At 49.7% G+C, this 19,730-nt stretch overlaps 1 protein-coding gene and 1 pseudogene across 3 annotated transcripts in view; one reads left to right on the top strand and one right to left on the bottom strand.

Annotated features, from left to right (window-relative positions):
• Nucleotides 1-19,730, bottom strand: part of DPP6 (dipeptidyl peptidase like 6) — a 949,209-nt gene that overhangs the window by 663,022 nt on the left and 266,457 nt on the right. The window lies entirely within an intron of this gene.
• LOC112815873 (rRNA-processing protein FCF1 homolog pseudogene) overlaps nt 12,050-19,730 on the top strand; it is a 37,410-nt pseudogene continuing 29,729 nt past the window's right edge.

Below are 19,730 nucleotides of genomic sequence, written 5' to 3'. Positions count from 1 at the left end.
GCTTCCCGTGCCTTTGGCGATGTTTCTAGGAAGAAGTTGCTGCGGCTGAGGTCGAAGAGGTGGCTACCTGTGTTCTCCTTTAGGATTTGGATGGACTCCTGTCTCACGTTTAGGTCTTTCAACCATTTGGAGTCTATTTTTGTGTGAGGTGTAAGGAAATGGTCCAGTTTCATTCTTCTGCATGTGGCTGTCCAATTTTCCCAACACCACTTGTTGAAGAGACTGTCTTTTTTCCATTGGACATTCTTTCCTGCTTTGTCAAAGATCAGTTGACCGTAGAGTTGAGGGTCCATTTCTGGGCTCTCGATTCTGTTCCATTGATCTATGTGTCTGTTTTTGTGCCAGTACCATACTGTCTCGATGATGACAGCTTTGTAATAGAGCTGGAAGTCCGGAATTGTGATGCCGCCAGCTTTGCTTTTCTTTTTCAATATTCCTCTGGCTATTCGGGGTCTCTTCTGGTTCCATACAAATTTTGGGATGATTTGTTCCATTTCTTTGAAAAAAGTGGATGGTATTTTGATGGGGATTGCATTGAATGTGTAGATTGCTCTGGGTAGCACTGACATCTTCACAATGTTGGTTCTCCCAATCCATGAGCATGGAACGTTTTTCCATTTCTTTGTGTCTTCTTCAATTTCTTTCCTGAGTATTTTATAGTTTTCTGAGTACAGATCCTTTGCCTCTTTGGTTAAATTTATTCCTAGGTATCTTATGGTTTTGGGTAAAGCAGGGTGTCTTGTATATGCGCCTCTCCAATAAATCATTTTGAGTGACTGATTCATGACCGTTATGTGAAATTGTAATGTTTACCAATTTGTTACATTTTATGCAATAATTGGATGTCTTAATATAACTAGTACGTGAAATGCTTGGGAAATGAGTGGCCTAGACTAAGTTTCTGCTAGTCTAACCAAGCAATACTTTCAATGTATGTTTTTGACTGAGCATGTATTAATTCCTGTGGGCTCGCCTCACTGCCACAGACAGCAAAGGCCAGTGAAGAGAGGTCGTTTTGATGCCTGAGGATCTTGGGGAGGCTTACTTGAGGTCATCACTCTGAAGATGCACTACACCAACTTGTGTTGAAGATGAAGACGGATCAAGAATGAACGTTGTTATCTGCCCCGGAGCCAGTCAGAGCCTAGAGTTTGTTTTTTCAATTCATATTATCTCGTCTTCTTAGAATTGTTCTCCAAGTTCTCCTTCTAGGAAAAGAGATGGGACTTGAATACTTGTGGTATCCGATTAAACAAAAATTTGGCTGGGTTAATAATTAAAGAAAAGTCAAGAGAGGCAGATCAGAACTAATCCAAGCAGAAACTACTGGTTTATAAAGGTGGAACAGTGGCAGAGGGCAAGAAATGTGTGGATCTTAGACACTGAAAGCCTAATGCTCGGACATCTATGAAAGAACAAGTGCTCAGTTTTGTTTTACTGGGGAAAGGACATATTAACTGCTTGCTTACTTGCTCAGAGACGTTCTGAAAGAATTCGCAAATCCGACCATAAACGAATTGCTTGAGGATAAACTTACTGAGAGGCCTCTGGGGAATGGGGAAGGCCAGGGCAAAAATGCTTCCCATCTCCTAAACAAGGGGAATACTGGGGGGCCCTGGTTTCTAAGGGCCAATCAGAATCAAGCATTTTATTCTCTTGCAAAACAAAGTCAGATATAAAGGCTTTTTTTTAAGAAAGTAAAGGTCCATCCGTCCATCCATCCATTGATCCATCCAACCATTTTTCATTCAGTTCTTCTTTGAAGGAGAAAACGTACATGAAACAGAAGACAGTCCCAGACTGAAGAAGTTTATGATCTGTTTGCATAACTAACCAAAGGATACACATCTTATTTAGCCTACATACCATATGCCCACACGGGAGCAGTCACGTGAAGGACATGGAACGTTTTAGAAAAGGTAAGGATTTGACCATCTGTCACGGAAACGCACACTTGGTTTTATATTTGATTTCACATCTAAGCTGTACACAACTGGAGAGAAACCCTTCTTCGGCTCGGAATTTGAACTCAGGTAGGGTCACCTCATGCACTGATTATCACTCTGTGGTGACAACAGTTTCACCACACAGCCCTCGGGAAAGTGAACTGCATTCAGCTACACGGAGGTAACTGTTTGAATGGCTGCGTACCCACAATAACTCTCGTAGGTTTGCACTGTCCTCGTTTTACAAGGGAAAAGCCAAGGCTTTGTCAAAGTCAACCAACCCAACCTGAAGAACCCAAAACCATAGGTCTTCCCACCAGGACTGACACACTGCAGCAGGTGTCTTCAGGAGCAAATGGCCGAACGCACAGTCCCATGATCTTTCCCAGGCCCAGACCCCACCCACTGAGAGCGAGACACAATGGCAGGCGCGCTGTGCTGCGTTACTGTCCAGAGTGACGGCCACAAACATCCTGGGCCACCCGACTGATGGGGTACATTAGAATAAAGTACTTAAACCCCGTGAGGGTCACAAATATACCCTGATGGTTTATGATTCAATGTATCCTTTAAACTAAAGGCAGGGGAGTACTTTGTCAAAGCTCATCACCGACTGGCCGGGAGGGTTTTACTGGCTGTCTGCGGGCCCCTGTAACGAGGACTGAGAAAGGCAAGTGCCTTGAGTTTCGTGGGCCGTGTCACACGAAGGGCAGAAGCTGTCTCTGCATGCTGGCAGGGCCGAGGGGTGGACGACTCCTCCTGCATGTGGCAGCCGTTAGGGATGCCGGCTGCACCTGTCTTTAGTAACACCTGACAACGGCAGATGTGCTCCAAGCCAAGAACCTCCCGACCCAGGGAGCCAGGCCTTGCTTTTCCGCTGTGCTCCACGAGGCCTGGGGGAAAAGACAAGACCTGAATCCTCCTACCTCACCTCTTCAGCCTGCCAGTGAGCTGGGCGGGGGGGGGGGCACCAGCAGGCAGGACCACGGCTCCTGAATAACTTCTCCCCTCCTTCCAGCAGCCAGGTCCGCTCAGCCCCGCCACCCCGTGTTGGAATCTGCCCCACGGCTACGGGCTGGCAGCCAGCACACACACCCGGACGCTGCAGGAAGGCCGCGTACATCAGGGCAGACTTTCCGGCAGCAAACGGGCCCAGGGGGAAGTGCTGAGAAAAGTGTGGTTCTATGGGGTGGGTTCACGGATCTGAAAGGCTGGCTGTATGGCTAAGATGGGGTGCACTGTCCCCTACCGTCCGTGCCACTGCAGGGCGCCTGGCGGCTTGGTAGCCCACTCACCAGGCGCGGGCAGGAGACGGTGCAGGCCCTCCTACAAGGAAGATGAAACTCATGGGGAATTTTCCTTGGGAACTCACCTCTGTGCTGTGGTCCTACTAGTACCTTCTCCTCCCTCCACCTCAATAACTGAATGAAAGTTGGGTTTTTTTTTTTTATTGTGTCAGGCTGAAGATGGATGGCTTGGCTCCATGGCCGTCCATGATCTCATGTGAACTCTAACATCCCTGGGACAGAGGTACTGTCATCCCCATTTTACAGATAACAAAACCGGGACTTTTCTGAGTTTGATAACTAGCTCAAGGTAATTCAGCTAGTGAATGACAGGGCCAAGATAACCCCAAAGGGTCGATTCTGCCGTGGGTAAGAGAGAGTCTGCCCTTGACCTGGACACCGCCTGGCATTTGCTCAGTTCCTGGTGGCGTGCCTGGGCCTGTGCTAGACGAAGCTCTGGGTGAGAGTGGCTTGTTACTGGCCAGAGAAAGAAATCATCTGAGCTCCTCCTTCAGGAGCTCAACTCGGCAAAATATTCTTGCAAAGTATTCTGTGAAGATAATAACATTTGCGGCAATGTTTTCCAATATCTAAAAGATTCCTTTTATCTCCTGTGAATCCCTTTCTTGCTAAAAAAATGTCCTATGTTTCTTCATCCACCCCCTGCTGATGATGTAACCCTTGGTTTAAATTCACCAGGCATTTAATCTCTCTGAGAGAAAGTTGCCTGGATGTCTGACAGGAACGGTGACGGTTCTGTCACCCCACTCGATATGAGACCTACTGTCCACCGAAGTTATCTGCCTCAGAGATGATGGGCAGTGTCCATCTCCCCAGGCTTCATGATGCAGCTCCGTCAGCACGTGAGGAGAATTTTTGGAGTAGGGGAAGATGATGAACTGGCAAACATGGGTTCTGCTAGCCAGCCCCCACCCCTGCTGGCCTAAATGAAATTTAAAGATGGTTATTTATTTGTCAGAGAGAGAGAGAGAGTGCGCAGGAGGCAGAGGGAGAAGCAGACTCCCCGCTGAGCAGGGAGCCCAACGCGGGGCTTGATCCCAGGGCTCCGGGGGGGATCATGACCTGAGCCGGAGGTACATGCTTAACCCACTGAGCCACCCAGGCACCCAGCTAAATGAATTTTAAACAAAGCATTTTTTAAAGTTTAAAATGTCTGTTTCACCACTCTTCTGTCAAGGGAAAGGATCCTCCCTGATGCCTAAAAATATTTTAAGGCTGTGGAGAAATTATCCTTAATTATACAGCCTGCCTACACATCAACACAATATCAATCTGGGGGTTACTCATATGCCCCCATCAAGACACTGCAAGTAGATTTTCTTCGGTTATATTTAGATGGGATTTTATGGCCCACTCTGGGGACAAAGAAAAAACAGATCAGAAGAGACATCTAATTTCATCAACTAAATCATGCTTCCAAACAAAGGAAAAAAAAATACCTCCTTGTTTCTATTGTTGTTACCCGCTCTGGCACTATCCAGACTAGAAAAATAACTGAAATAAATATTCTGCATTAGGCCCTGGCATTAATCATGCTTCCTTCTGACAGGTGCCGCGGCACTACAAACCCCGGTGATAATCACAACGGCTAATGTTTGCCGAGTGCTCCTTGTGGGCCAGGCACGTTCAGAAGAGCTCGAGGTAGGTTTTCTTATTTGAGCCCCCGACATTCTTCGGAGATGCACAGTTCCTGCCCCTGTGTTACCATGACGACATGGAGACGGGCAGGGGGAAGTGGCCGAGCCGACGGGCTGACTCCCAGTCCACCTCGGCTAAGCCTGTGCTACTGAAGGCCGTTCTGCTCGCCGGAGCCCTGGCGGTCTGACCATGGCGCCCAGCTAAAAACGTTATGCTCAGCTCCCCCGGTTACTCTGGCCGTGTGATTACCCACACTTCTCTTTAGAGCCATGGGAACCCCTCTGGTCAGTGAATAACAAGACAGCAATCAGTACTAAAACTGGTAAGAACTGACTTCTGTATTTTGCAGGCTCCTTTCTCCCCATCGGGGCTCCAGAAGCTCACCGCCTGTCACCGGCCCCCACGTGGGTCCTCCAGGCAACCAAGGCCGATGTGCCGCTGACCTCCTTCCCCGAGGAAGACGCTGACTTCTGAAGAGTCTCCTCTCCCTGCTCCTTGTTCTGCCATCAAAACATGCCCTTCGGGGCACCTGTGTGGCTCAGCTGGTTGAGCGTCTGCCTTTGGGTCCTGGGATGGAGCCCCAGGTCAGGGTCCCTGCTTGGTAGGGAACTTGCTTCTCCCTCTCCCTCTGCAACTCCCCTGATCCTGCTCTCTCTCTGTCTGTCAAATGCCTTTCCAAGGGCCTTATTCCTTCAGGGGTTCAGCGTCCTCTGACAGGTGACCATGGATGGTCAATGGATTGTTAATCAGACCAACTAATTCTTACCATCTCTCCCAGCTGAAAAAGAATAATGTCCTACCAGGGATAAAATACACATATCACCCATAAAATCTTTGTGGTCAACTTAAAAAAAAAAAACAACTATGTGATTTTAAAATGTTGAGAAGAGTCGATAGCATGGTAGATCATAATTAATTTTCATACACCCAGCATCCAGACTTTGACAACTGTTACTTGTTTTCCACATTAAATTTGATCTTTTAAAACATTTCTTCAAGTAAATACAAACATTAAGACATTTTATCTGTAAACAACTTAGGATGCACCTTTTTTGAAAAATCTGAGTCTTGGGCAACTCTTTTAAGAATGGAGAACTCGGCGGGGGGGGGTGGAACAGTTGGCTGATTTCAGCTCAGGTCCTGATCTCAGGGCTGTGGGATCGATCCCCACACTGGGCTCCATGCTCAGCATGGAGTCTGCTTGAGATTCTTTCTCTCTCTGCACGCCCCCTCATGCGCATGCTCTGTCTCCCAAATAAATAAATCTTAAAAAATAAAAAAAGAATGGAGAACTCAAGTCCTGGATATTTTCCTATGTTACTAATTAAAAACATTTCATACTTTTTAGAAAATGAATATAATTTCCTAATATCACCTCACTGTCATCCGATAACTTCCCTCATTATTCAGAAATGGCTTGTGGAGCTGGTCTGTGTCTGCAAGGATGTACCCAGGCTCACATGTTGCCCGTGTTATGTGTGCTTCAACTTAGGACGCACCCCGCCCAACAACCCCCTGGTCCCACTGCACATCACAGCCTGTTGGAAAGAATGGGAAAGCTGTCTCCTGCAATGTCCCACCTCCAGACTTTTGGGGTGGTCTCCTTCTGGCACCCATGAACTAGATCCTCTGTCCCACGTTTCCTATCAGCTGAAAGCTGGACCTAAGAGTTGGATTAGGTTCAGATTAAATGCTTCGGCATGTCTTCACAGGTGATGCTGGGCATTGAGCAAGCACCCCAGAGCACCGGTGCGTCCCGTCCTTGGGGGTGCAGAGACAGATGGCTGGGTCAGGCAGGAACGGGACAGTCATGTCTAATTGTCCCCTGATCTAATTGTTCTATGTCCATTCATGACATTTGCCGAAATCAGTTCTCTTAGTAAAGGCGCCCACACTGTACATGCAAGGGAACAGGGGTTCGGAGAGGATTGATAGCCGAGAGGCGGATGAGCACCAGGCCGACCCACCTGCAGGTGGGCACATGCCCATCTCTTGCTCAATCCCTGGCCCACAGAAGCCAGGTGACAGGAAGACCCTGAGGGTCCCGAGGGAGGGAACGCTCCTTCTTTGGTGTCATGAATCTGCTCAGAAGCAAGCTGACCTGCTGAGCACAGAGGTAGAGCTATATCAAGGTGCCCCTGTCTGCACTGGGGTGAATGCATTTCTTTATTTTCATTTTCCTTTCCTTCCCCAGCTCTCATGAATTATTTATTTGTTATTAAATTCAACTGAATGAGATTTCAAAGGCAATGAACACGGCTGAGGCTCAAATGAAATCAAATACCCACCATGAACTCGGGGGGGCTCAGATACTCAGCCCGCTTTAGTGAGGGGCCCAACGGTGGTCTTCTGGGCCTGCGTCTGAGATGTCGGCAGACGCCAAAGGTCCCAGACCCCCGGCCAGCATCGGAGATCCCAGCATCTCCCCTCCAGTGCCCAGGCCTGCCAGGCCAAAAGCCACAGACACGACCCCCCACCTTCCTCAGGCACCGTCAGTGGGTGCCCCAACCTCCACATCCCAGGGCTCCTCGGCCTCTGTGCACTGCACAATTTGAAGAGTTCTGTCAGTGGCTACTGGCATCATTCAGGGTTCGAGCCCGGGGGTGGCCAGAGGAAGTAGTCATGATTCTGGGTTTTCTGTTTTGCCCTTTTGTGACCATTACTGCAATTTTAAATATATGTTTACTTGTGTTTGTTTGACCCTGTCACAAGTATAGAAATCCTACCTGTTCTGCTCAGCCCTGCAAAGTCACTGTCTAGCAGCATGCTCACCAAGGAAATAATGCCTCTCGGGCCAGAATGAGTAGCCAGAGATTTAGGGAAAACAGACATGGCCTCACTGTTCCCATTCGGAAGGAACTGAGTCCCTAACAGGGAAGACAGGCAGGCAAAACACATGAGTTTTACAGTGGAAGCAGCCTTTCCAGAATGGTCCTCTGGGAGCAAAGAAGAAAGGACCTACTGGAGCCTGGGGAACTCAGGATGTTTTCTGAAAGAAATTATCCTGAGTAGGTCTCCACGATGGGTAGGCAGAGCCCCTTGTCTTTTCTTTATGGGGTGGTGGAAACCAGAATCTCTGGGAGCTGGGTATGTTTGGGGGGGGATTGGGCAAGTTGATGGGTTATAGCTGGGTCTTCAGGCACACATGGGGAAGGGGTGAGGGGCAGAACCAGAAAGGGAGTCACGGCTAGATATTGAAGAGCCTGCTGAGGTGTGACTCGCAATGCGGACTTGCCCTGAAGATTTAGCTGCTGAATACGATGGGTTCAACAGACCCGAAACTGGGATAGGGTGAGGGGTCTGCTAGAGAGGCACAGAGGGGCCGAGTGCTGCTCCTGGCCTGGCCCCTGGTTCTGCCGCAATGAACGGCCAGGCCGGGACTGGGAACCCCACAGTTAGATGCTCCTTTGATCAGATCACCTTTCATGATTTTGTGGCCCACCCCTCCGCATCCACAATGCCATCCAACAAGGGAGGGGCGATGAGTGGCCCCGGCCCCTGCCTCTCCCACTCACCTTCTTCTCACGTACGTGCTCCTGACATCTTAGATTATGGGTCAGGGAGGAGGGCAGAAGAGCATTCGGTCTTACTGTGAATGCTTATCCCTCTTCTTGCTCTTCTGTTTTGAAGGAATTATCACAGATTAAGAGCTACAAGAACAGAGAGGCAGTCACATGGACAGCCCAGATCCGGAGAGGTGTGTGAGAGCCGAAGGGTCCCCTGTCCAGCCACTGGATACATTCATGGCGGCAGGCTGTTTTGAGAAGCCACGGGAGCTTTAAAATATGAATATCGTGCCTTCTTAATCATCAGAACACATTCGCCAGTGTTACCGAAGCAAGTTCCACTCTGGGCATCGCACCTGACTTTGACAGAGTGTGTGGAAGGAAGAGCTCATTAGTCCTCCTCAGCCATACATCATGCACGTCCAATCTTCTAGCCACTGACAAATGATCTTCATAAAATATGACTAAATTGTCCAGGAAGCAAAATTTCTCAAGGTCTAGCCAAAAACATATCAAGAAAGCAACCCCCCGCCCCCACCCCTCCAGCCAGGTGCATTTCCTGGCGGTCATCCGTCAGCTGTGAGCATCATTCCTCCATGCTCAGTGGTGGGCCCAGGACAGCAAGGCGACATTGGACCCTACAGCCACATGGACATGTAGGTGCCAACGCAGGGCCAAAGGCCCAATGTGCTGGGCAGTCCATACAGGGAAAACCAGAGAGGGAGGGGCTTGGGCCGCAGGAGCTGTGCACACCCACCCGAGGCTCGGGTTGTTCCAACCCGACGTGATAAAACATTTCCCCCATAGGGTCAGGTAGGTCCTCACGCAAATGTTTCCTGAGTGAATGAGGGAAGAAATGAATGAGCAGGCAACTAGAAAGGTGAGAACACACATGTTCTAACTGTTCATATGCAGTTCCCCAGCAAAGTCCTACTTACAAATGCAGTGAGATTTTCTGACTGCACATTTCTCATCCTTGCTGTGGATCAACAACCCTCACCGTTGTCGGCCACTCTCTTCTCTGATACACTTTCCTCCTTCTGCTCCTACAACCTCCCTTCCAAAAGCCTCCTTTGCTTCACGCTTCTCCTTGCACTGTCTGGGATTATACACATGTGTGTGGGAAGAAAGAAGGAAGGGGGGAGGGGAGAGAGAAGAAGACAAGAGATGGTCACTGAGAGCTAGCGAGGTGCTGACACAGTACTAAGCAGCCCATTCTCGTTGGGAGCTTCCGGGGCTGCACAGAAATCTGCAAGGACACTCCAGACGCCATGTCACGTGTTACAGTAGAAGCAAGCACCGCAGAAGAGGTAAACACGCAGGGAGCCACAGCAAGATAATGCAAGCTATGGCAGGGATGGCTCTGGGGCCACAGACGCACTAGAGAGACCCCTCACGGGTCCATGGAGCGTAGGGTGCAAGGCAGACAGGTCATGAGAGCCGTGTTATGGGTGGTGTGTGGTGAAGACTCAGCAGGCATCTGGTCAAACAGTGAGTGGAGACAGGAGGGAGGGTCCATTCCAGAGGCAGCAGATGATCACCAGCAAAGAAACAAAGACACCGGCTTTTCTTCTTGTGACTCTGGAGTTAACTGCTGGGTGTGGGGAGTGACGAGGCTGTCAGGGGACACTGGGACCGCTTCAGGGAAGGTGACACTGATTCTGCCACCGATCAGGAGGGACCCCTGGAAATCTCATCTAACTTCAAACTCCCTGAAGTCTAGACTTACCCATGTACTGGAATATGCAATGTATCTCAAGCCTTCCAATTCCAAACCTAACCCCAAACCTGGTCCTCCCACAGTGTACCCCGCCCCATCTCAAAAAATGACAATTCCATCCGTCCTGGGGCTCAGCCAAAAACCCGACTCTTCCCTCGCAGTCCACATCCAGTCTGTCAGCAAATCTTGACAAGCCTGCGTCCTCCTCAGTATGTCCACTGTCAAAACCCTGGTGAAGTCACCATCAAATCTTGCTGAGATTCTTGTAATAGCTTCCTAACCAAATCCCCTTCCCACAGAGCACCAGAGGATCCTAGTATAAACATCTGTCGGATTATCTGCCTTTTCCCTCACACCCACCAGCAGCTGCCCATTTCACTCTGGTTAAAGCCAAATTCCCTAAATAATGGCCAAAAAAGGCACGACCGGATCAGGTTCCACCTTGTGTCCCTGACCTCCCTCAAACCACAGCGGCTTCCCTGATGCACTTGTACCAGACCTCACCTGCCTCAGGACATTTGCATTTGTTCTTCTCTAGTCACAGAGAGCTCTTCTCTCAGCTACCCCACTGGTTCACTCCTTTGCCTCAGTTAGCTATTTGGGCAAATGTCTACTTCTTAGTATGACTTCACTGACCACAGTTTTTATAATGTTAAGCTACTCCCCGCCCCCAAAAAAGAATCCTCTATATTTTTCCCCTTGGAATTCACCATCAGGTAACATAAAATACTGTTTAATGATTTTTTTTTTTATTATTTTTACCCATTAGAATGCAAGCCCAATGAAGGCAAGGATTTTGGTTGTTCACTGCTGTACCCAAATTGGTTAACACAGTGTCAGAAGCCTGGCACATATTTGGATGAATGAATGGCTTATGAAGTTTAATTTTTCAGTTTTACTTCCGACATAAGTTGATATTGCTGTAATTCATAGAAAGAAGGAAATTATCTCTTATTTGCCTCTGAGTCAAACGAGCCCCTCCCTTAAATGAAGTGAACTTCCATTTTATTTCATTGAATTCACATTTGTACTCTGCAAAATACGTGCTTATGTTTCGTCACTACTCTAAACATCACAAATCTTTCAGCACCATCAGCATATTCGAACAAGGGCTGATGGGACTGTTTGCAGAGCAAATCTAAAGGCTGTTTACAGTTACCATCTGCACGACCAGCCTGGCATGATTTGCTTTTGGAGTACAGGTATTTGATGGGGCACGAATGGGTCTGGAGGTGTGTTTTATTTACAGAAGTGTTGAGAAGTGGATGTTTACAAGTGCAAGTGGCATTACAGTCCCTCCGAGGGGAGGTGGGAGAACTCCGTATCACTGCTGAAGGAAGCAGCAAGGTGGCTCCCATGACAGGCTGTGTCCCTCTCCTTCTCAAGCTGGACCATGAAATAGAGCAGAGCTACGAGAGCCACTGTCCTTCTAGCTTTCACAAAGAGGGAAGACAGCGCACGCTGTGGCAAGCTGAGCCATGCCCCTCTGGAGCTGAGTCCCTAGCAAGAGGCGGGAGGAAGGCCCAAGGAGCCTGTCTCCAGGACACAGTGCATTAGCCAGGCCGCTCACGTGCCCACCACAGGCCAGAGCCTACCATTACCTGCCTCAACTTCAGGCCCACTTAGGTGAACCCCTGGAAACTTTGTGGTGATTTTTAAAGCATGGCCGCCAATTCTCTGATACGTTTCCTTCGAGAGGTGGAGCCTTGTGTGTGGGCTGGATTTTGTGACTTGCCTTTAATGGATAAAGAGAAGAGACCAAATGCACCTTTGGAAATGAGATCATTTCCCTCACAACACAACACTTCCGACTTGGTTGACCTCCACGCCCCCCCCACCCGCCCTTTGGAATCTCTTATTCTGGGAGAAGCCAGATGTTCCATCAAGAGGAAGGGCCCAAGTGGCCCCAAGTGAGGCCTCCCACCAACGGCCATGAGGGTGAGCCCGAAAGGGGACCCTGATGCCCTGGTCGGGCCTTCGGATGATGCTGCCCAGCCAGCACTGGGGCTCTATGCTCCCGAGAGAGCTGGGCAGGGCCAGAACCCCCAAGGTAAGCCACCTCCAAATTCCTATTCCCCAGCACTGTGAGATAAGAATGTTCGGTGTTTGAAACCACTAAGTTTTGGGGTAATTTGGTACTCAGCAACAGATATCCGTTTCACAGCTCAAATAGGGTTAATGGTGCATTTTAAATGCATAATGACTCTGTTAACAATCATCCAGGCTACAGAGGAATTGATTGACACATTAACCCAAGTTCACTAAACATGCCCCGTGGCACCCTGGAGCTACCAAGTTGAATTAGACATGGCCCTGCCTTCAGCGTGCTTACGATGCAGTAAGAGAGCAGAGGTGTGCCCTGCACACAGAGATTCTGAATAAGGGATTGTAGTTCTTGCTGCTGCTTTTGTTGTTGTCAGCTACACCCCTTCTCTCGGGTGGGGCTGCGCAGGTGGGGGGCACGGAGGGGGCTGACAGGAGACCGAGCAGCTGGTGGCGGTGGGCCGTGACTGGCTGGATCCAGGCAGACCCAGACTGAAGTGAAGTGGGCAAGTGTGGGTCAGCAGACCTAGAGCCAACCCAGGGAAGTAAGGAGAGTGGGCCACATCACCGGGGAAACTGACAAGACCCTAAGGAGCCAGCAGGGTCAGGCCTGGTGTTACCTTCAGTGAGCCATACGATATGGAGGCCGGAAGCCTCGACAGGACATAAACTCTGGGCCCATCCCACTACCTCAACCTAGGGAGGGCAGCTTCCTGTAAAAACCTAACACAGCCATCGCTCTCTGCCCTCAGACTGGACCTCTTTCCCATGCCGCTTTTGCTACATAACCATAATGACCAATTCCTGTGTGTTTTCTTAAACTAAAGTATATTGGGTTTTTGGTGGTGTTGTGAGAAATATAAGTGATGCTGGAACCAGAGACCCTCAGAAACCGCCAATATAGTGTAGTTGGCGTATCAATTTTTCCTAATATTCCTTATTCCTTATTTATAATATTTGGACTTTACATCTAGTTTTAGATTTTATTTTCCCACTATTTCTATTCAAGGTTGTAATATAGAAATTTTCTTATATAATAAAAAATTCTCCCGAACTACGATTTTAATGATGGCATAGTATTTCATCATACGGGCATAGCACCAGTAGCACAAGCTACAGTATTTTACTTTATAATCCAATCAGCCAAAGAGGACTGCCGCATAGCATCGCACCCACATTAATAATTTCATTTTTCCAACTTGTCTAATTGATACACAATTATTCTTATATAAATAACCATGTTAGTATTCCATTCTTCTCATTTTCTAGAACTGAAATTAGTGGGCTGGCAAACTGGAGAACTTTATCAACTCACTCATGCCTCTGAGGAATGTTCTTTTTCTCTAAAAGAGGATATGAAATTATTTACAATTTTTCACTAAAATACATACACTGAATTGATTTCGTGGTGTGTAAATCTTCATGCACATAAAATGGCACAGTGAAGACTGACCCAAATCCTAAGCTCTTTCCACACCTCCCCTGCCTTCTTGTCTCATTAATATAGGTCACTGAAGGTCTCCCGAGAGGTTTTCCCATCACCCCTGACATCAGTCCACCCGCAGCCACAACCACTGGGCCACAGCTACAAGCAACCTCCTAGTCAGCTCCCTCCTCACTGACTCCCTGGGTCCTCATCCATGTGCGCTCATGGGGGGGTCAGGGTGAATTCTGGGTGTCTGGGTTGACCCCCCTAATGTCGCTTGGAGATCTGCTTCTACAGCTCCTCTCCCAGCCATTACCCCCCTCCTCTACTGAACAGAGGCCTGCCGCTGCAGCTGGCCCTTCAGATGGAACCAGACATGTCCCAAGGAAAATGGCGGTACCAGAGCCGTGCCTCACCAGAGGGGTCTTGGGGACATGTGAAGGCCACCCACTAGGAAAAGTCAGAAAACCAGAAAAGTCTTTGTGAAGAACTCTTATCTCCCTTCAAAGCAGTGTCTCTTATGGAGTTGGGGGCTTCTTGGGAGAGCGGGTGAACACGTGCGGGCAGAGGGCTCCCCTTCTGCTGTTTTTCTCCTCTATTACTTAATTAGGATTGACTCTGAATTGGGAAAAGTACTATTTAAGGACTGAGAGGTTGCACTTTCATTTGATCCTATGCAGGCACAGATATTTCCAAGTGTAGAAAATCCAAAATCAAAGAAAGGGCTTGTGAGTCCCCTCACTCGGGACCCATTCGTTCAATCTATACTTGGCCACCCCTCCTGCCAAGTTGTTGTTGGAAAGCCTTCTTAGTGGATGATATATCTTCACATTCCTGCCACGTGCCCAGGTATCCGAGGCCCGTCCCATACCCCTGAGAAGCTTGCAGGCGTGCACCTGGGATGCGGACAGCACCCCACCATTCCTAACTCTGGTCTCGGATGTGTGGTTTAAGCCCCGGGGCCTTGGTTTCCTCGCCTGTGGACTTGTAGAGGCTGAGCACTGCGTCATTTAGTGCCACTCCTGACACACGAAGCACCAATCCTCCCGCTCACGCGGGGTGAGACTGTCTAGGAGACCAATCCCAGTGTGGAGGGCGTGCACCAGCTCACTCTCACCGGCACTGAGCCTCCCACAGAACGGATTCGGACAGGAGCTGCCCTTGAAGGCCAGGAAGACGCAGACAGGGCAGGAGTGAAGGCAGAAAAGGGCGGTGAGGGCAAGTGAGCCCTCTTTCAGGGAGAAGGGGCCCCCACAGAAGAAGGGGGGCCATCCTGAGCACGTGTGAGGGGCGTCCTGCCACCAACACACTCACAGCAAGAAGGCCACAGGCTCCCTGGCCTGCACGGAAGCCCACACGGCACCTCCCTGCCCAATGGCATGGTGGGTGTGTGCATGGGAACACTACCGACCCCAGAAGACGAGATTCTCAAACAGCTGCTTCCCAGGGAAGGAAAGACAGAATCTTGCACCCTCTCAAGCTCCACCAACTCCTCTCGGCCTGGCCCCTTCTCCACGTCCATGAGATCATTATAAAAATCACTCACATATTGAGCCCAAATCCTCACTCTCAGACAACTGAGCAGAAACACGCAGCTTTTCTAAGAACTGAACTGAGACTCGCTGACTGTCCACTAAGGCCGACCAGGAGGACTTCTACATGAGCAGGACGCTCCAGGAGAGCTGACATGTCTTCTGTCACAGCGTAACCTGCCCTGCTGCAGGGTGCAGTCTGGCCTAGCTGCACCTGCAGGGAACTTCCCTAGCCCTTAAATCAGCCTTTATGGATTTGCATCCCAAAGCATCCCAGAGAATGAGCCTGTGTCTATTATGATGCAAATGGACTGTTTCTCAAAGAGGAATCCTCAAAGGGGATTTTAAACACACACACACACACACACACACACACACACACACACAAAGGATATTACAAATACATACATATATATTCTTCGCAATCATTCTGTTTCTTCAATATTCTCATCCCTGAGATCTCCCTTTCCAGACTTAGAAATTGCCTAGGGAAAACTCACTCTTTCCTGCCAACAGGGGTAAAGGCAATAGCCTTCACCAACAGAAGGGCTGTTTTCCTCTGGAACATCGCACAAGGGGCACTAGCCAGCCGTGTGAACTCTGGAAAGTGACCTGGGTGACGATTTCATCACTAAAATAAGGAGACTAAACTTTAGGCTGTGCCTCAGTTTCTCTGTCTCACTTGTACATTTACTGACTTTGGAAGAGAACATTACAGGGTGCAGACTGAAGGAATTAGGTGGGACAGGGAAGCATATTGGGTGGCAGTGATGTGCCACAGTCCCAGCAGAGAGGGTGTGTGTTTGTGCACATGTGTGTGCATGCGTGTGTGCACGTACATGTGTGTGCATGCATGTGTACATGTGTGTGTGCATGTGTGTCTCTGTGTGTGTACATGTGCGGACATGTTGCATGTGTGCGTGCATGTGTGTGCACGTGTGTCTGTGTGCGTGCACATGTGCATGTGTGTGTGCGTGCATGTACACGTGTGCATGCATGTGTGTGCACGTGTCTGTGTGCGTGCATGTACACGTGTGTGCATGCATGTGTGCACGTGTACATGAGAGTGCATGTGTGTGTGCATGTGTGCGTGCCTATACACATGCATGTGTGTGCGTGTACGTGTGTGTCTCTGTGTACATATGTGCATGTGTGTGCGTGCGTGTGCACGTGTACATGTGTGTGCAGGTGTGTATGTGGATGCACATGTGCGTGCGTGTGTGCATGTGTGTGCACGTAGGCTTGTGTGCATGAAGCATGTGTGTGTGTGTGGTGCGTGTGATCCACAGGCGAGAGTGGTACTTGCCACAACAGTACGTTTACTAAAACTGGAAGGACATGGAGACAATGAGCACAGCTAATTAGCTCCTGTACCAGGACGACATGCAAATTCGTATGTGCTCCATCGTTTTCTGGAATGCCAACTGATAGATGCAAAGGGAAACAAAGTCAGAAAATGGCTGTGCAGCAACCACTACGATATTCAACTCAGGCAAGAATCATCAACAGACGCTAAAACTACAGGTGAAAATGTAATGAAGCAAAAGATGTGAATATAGTCTCCAAAAATCTCCACACAAATGGAAATTTCTTAATTTCAAGGAACAAACAGCACCCTCAGGACAGAAAAACCTCACGGGTGTGACCTCGAACAGCACCCTGCACAGGACAAACCGACGTCATGTGCCTCTCGATACGATGCGCGGGACAGGACACAGTATCATTTCCGCCGGATTCTGGCCAAAATTCTAACTGTGAGGAGACATCGGACAAGTCACACTGACGGGCACAGTACAGAAAAACCGTTCGGTACTCCTCAAAACTATAAAGGTCACAAAGGACACAGAAAGATGGAGGAGATGCTCCAGTGACAGCAGATGACGGAGAGCACGCAGAGCCAAGCACGGCGTTAACCCTGGCCTGGACCCTAAGACAGGGCTCAGCGCTTGCCCGTGAAAGACACGAGCGTGACAGCTGAGATCAGGACACCGAGTCTGCATCCCATGACAACACCCCGCCTTGGAGAACCCGACTGTGCCTTCCTAACAAAACGCCCTCTTCCCGGAAAACACACACCGACTTACTTACAGTAAAGGAGCATGCCTTCTACACCTAATCCTCAAGTCATTCAGTAAAAAGGCTTCAGCCACACGTACACACCTGCACAGAATAGTAAAGTCAATGGAGGCAAGCGCGAACAATTGGCAATTTAGGTAAAGGATGTAATAGGAAAGCTCTTTGTACTATTTTTCCAATTCTTCTATAAATATGAAATGCTCTCAAAATAAAAAGCTACTGCACGAAGGTGGGTGTGTGGGTGGTCAGGTGGCTGTATTTGTGGGGATACCCTTCCCCGCAAGCGTAACTCCCACCCTTTATACTGTTCTGGAGAAAGCAGCCCAGTGCCCTGACAGTCACTGAGAACCAGCAAGCGTGAGCCCCTCCACCCATGCACCACGACGCCTACACATGTAGCTCCCGGCTGGAACTTGACCTGAGGTTTCTGTACACTCACTGCTTCAGACCACCCCTGAAGCCGCACAAAGGGGAGGTAGACATCGACATCCCCTGTTGTGATGACCGCACTTGAGCAGGGCTGGAACAGAGGCCACGCGGCGAGGAGGGAGAAGGGTGGCGAGGGATGTGGCAGGTGAACTCTGGTGGCACTCTCCCTTTCTCTCAGGGCCCCCCCTCCGCCCTCTGCAGGTCCTGCTCCTCCCGCTGGGGCCTCCCCCAGGGGTACTCTTCACCATCCCTTTAGGTAAAACGTCAGTCATGAGGCTGGGAGGGGCTTTCAGAATGTTTCTGAGAGACACAATTTACACACTGGGCTCTCTGCCGCCTACAAATCGGGGAGCAGCCTCTCTTCCTGCAGGGAGGACAGACAGAAACTTTTCCTCCACGAGCGACAGTGAGTACATTTAGCTAAACTGTCGAGCACCAGTTACAAGGAATATGCCCCAAAGCAAACATCAGACTGGAGTCAAAATAGGTAAGGCTTGGACTGAGGCTTACCCATGAGGCCATGAGGCATTTCTGGAGGTTTCCCAGCAGGACAGCGAGGGGCTCCCCGCCCTCTCCGAGCGCTCACTGATCACACGCTCTGTTTTGCTTGTGTTCCCACCCCCCCACCAGCTGGCTCAGCTCCTCAGGACTCCAGGATCTGACCAATAAATACTACTGAATTGCACAACCTGGAGCAGACACCCTCCGCCCCCCGACCCAACGAGGGTGCCGGCAGTGAAAACCAGGGTAGGTGGGGGCTACCCGGCTGTCCGCCACCCAGGGGCTTTCTCCACCGGCAACCACCCACAGAGCACCCACTTTTCCCCACGTTCATGGCCCCAGGCCTAGAAGAATGTGAGGAAGGAACCACTTTAAAAGCTTTCTTGACTCATCAGCACGGGCGTAGAGGGGTGGGGGCGGGGAACAGAGGAGGCTGCCTCTCTTGTAAGATCTATAACCAAACAGTCTGGCCTCAGTTACAGTCCCCAGTATTAAAAGGCACGGCCTTGGCCCTTCAAGGAAGCACTGTGGTTCCCCTGAGCTGGACAGGGCCCGGGGCCCGCCTGGCCGGGTGGCTCCCGCTTCTGGGTCACAGCATTGGGTGACGGTGCAGGACCCTGTAGGGCGTCTGCTACCAGTCTTGACTCAAGTCTACTCTGTCAATAATTTACCTAGAAAATAAATCAGAGAGGATCAAGGGTCATCCCTGCAATAGCGTGGCTCTCATTTCCTCGCCTTCCAATGTGACTTCCTGCGTGCGGTGGCATTTCCGTGAGTGCGTGCGCACGGCCTGGGGATGCGTGAGGGTGGTGGCGTCTGCCCCACGTGGTGGGCCCAGCTGTTAGTGCCCGCTCTGGGACACTTTATGTGTGTCCCCTGCTTTAGTACTCAAAACCGTGTGATGACCCAATCACGGTTATCATAGAGAGTCTTGAGGGGCTTAGTGAGTTGCACAGATAGCTGGAAAGTGACGGCCCGGATTTGGGCCAAACTGACCTGGTTCTGAAATTCATATTCTTTGCATGACAGCTCACCACCTCCACCACAGGCAGGTACCCCCTTCTCAGTGTCTCCCATAATTACAGATCAGTCTCTACTGGAGCATCTTATGAAAGAAAATCACAGTTCCTGGAGATACCACGTTCCACTTTTTCAACGTGCCTGACAGAAATGTCAGATTTACATTGAGCTAAAGCCCACTCTTCACATTCCTCCTGTTGGTCCAAGTTAAGCTTTCTTTGACATTCTTGAGAAGTCTGATCTCTGTCCCCATAGCACAGACCCTGGATTGCTGGGGGATGACGTTCCAGGATAAACAGCTTAAAACAGTTAAAACCTGGAAGACCTGTATACATTTCCTGCAACAAAGTCACCTCCCTCCCATTCTTACTTGATTTCTCCAGACAGCATCCTCAGGGCTCCCAAACAGGGGTTAGGTGAAGGAAGTGTGCAGATGGGGGGCTTGCCTGAATTAGGCATTGCTCTCTTACCGCAGGGGGCAGCGAGCGGGGTTCCACACGTCACACTCCTGTTAAGCCAATAACCCTGAAGGGATGGAGTTGGCCAAGCAGCAGAATGAGAACCGTCTCAGAAGAGAAGATTCTGC

Source organism: Callorhinus ursinus, unplaced genomic scaffold (genome assembly GCF_003265705.2).
Source record: "Callorhinus ursinus isolate GAN/ISIS: 27379988/994484 unplaced genomic scaffold, GSC_fseal_2.0 scaffold80, whole genome shotgun sequence".
Classification (NCBI taxonomy): domain Eukaryota; kingdom Metazoa; phylum Chordata; class Mammalia; order Carnivora; family Otariidae; genus Callorhinus; species Callorhinus ursinus.
Note: the sequence above shows the minus strand (reverse complement) of the source record. Positions and strands in the feature narration are given on the sequence as shown.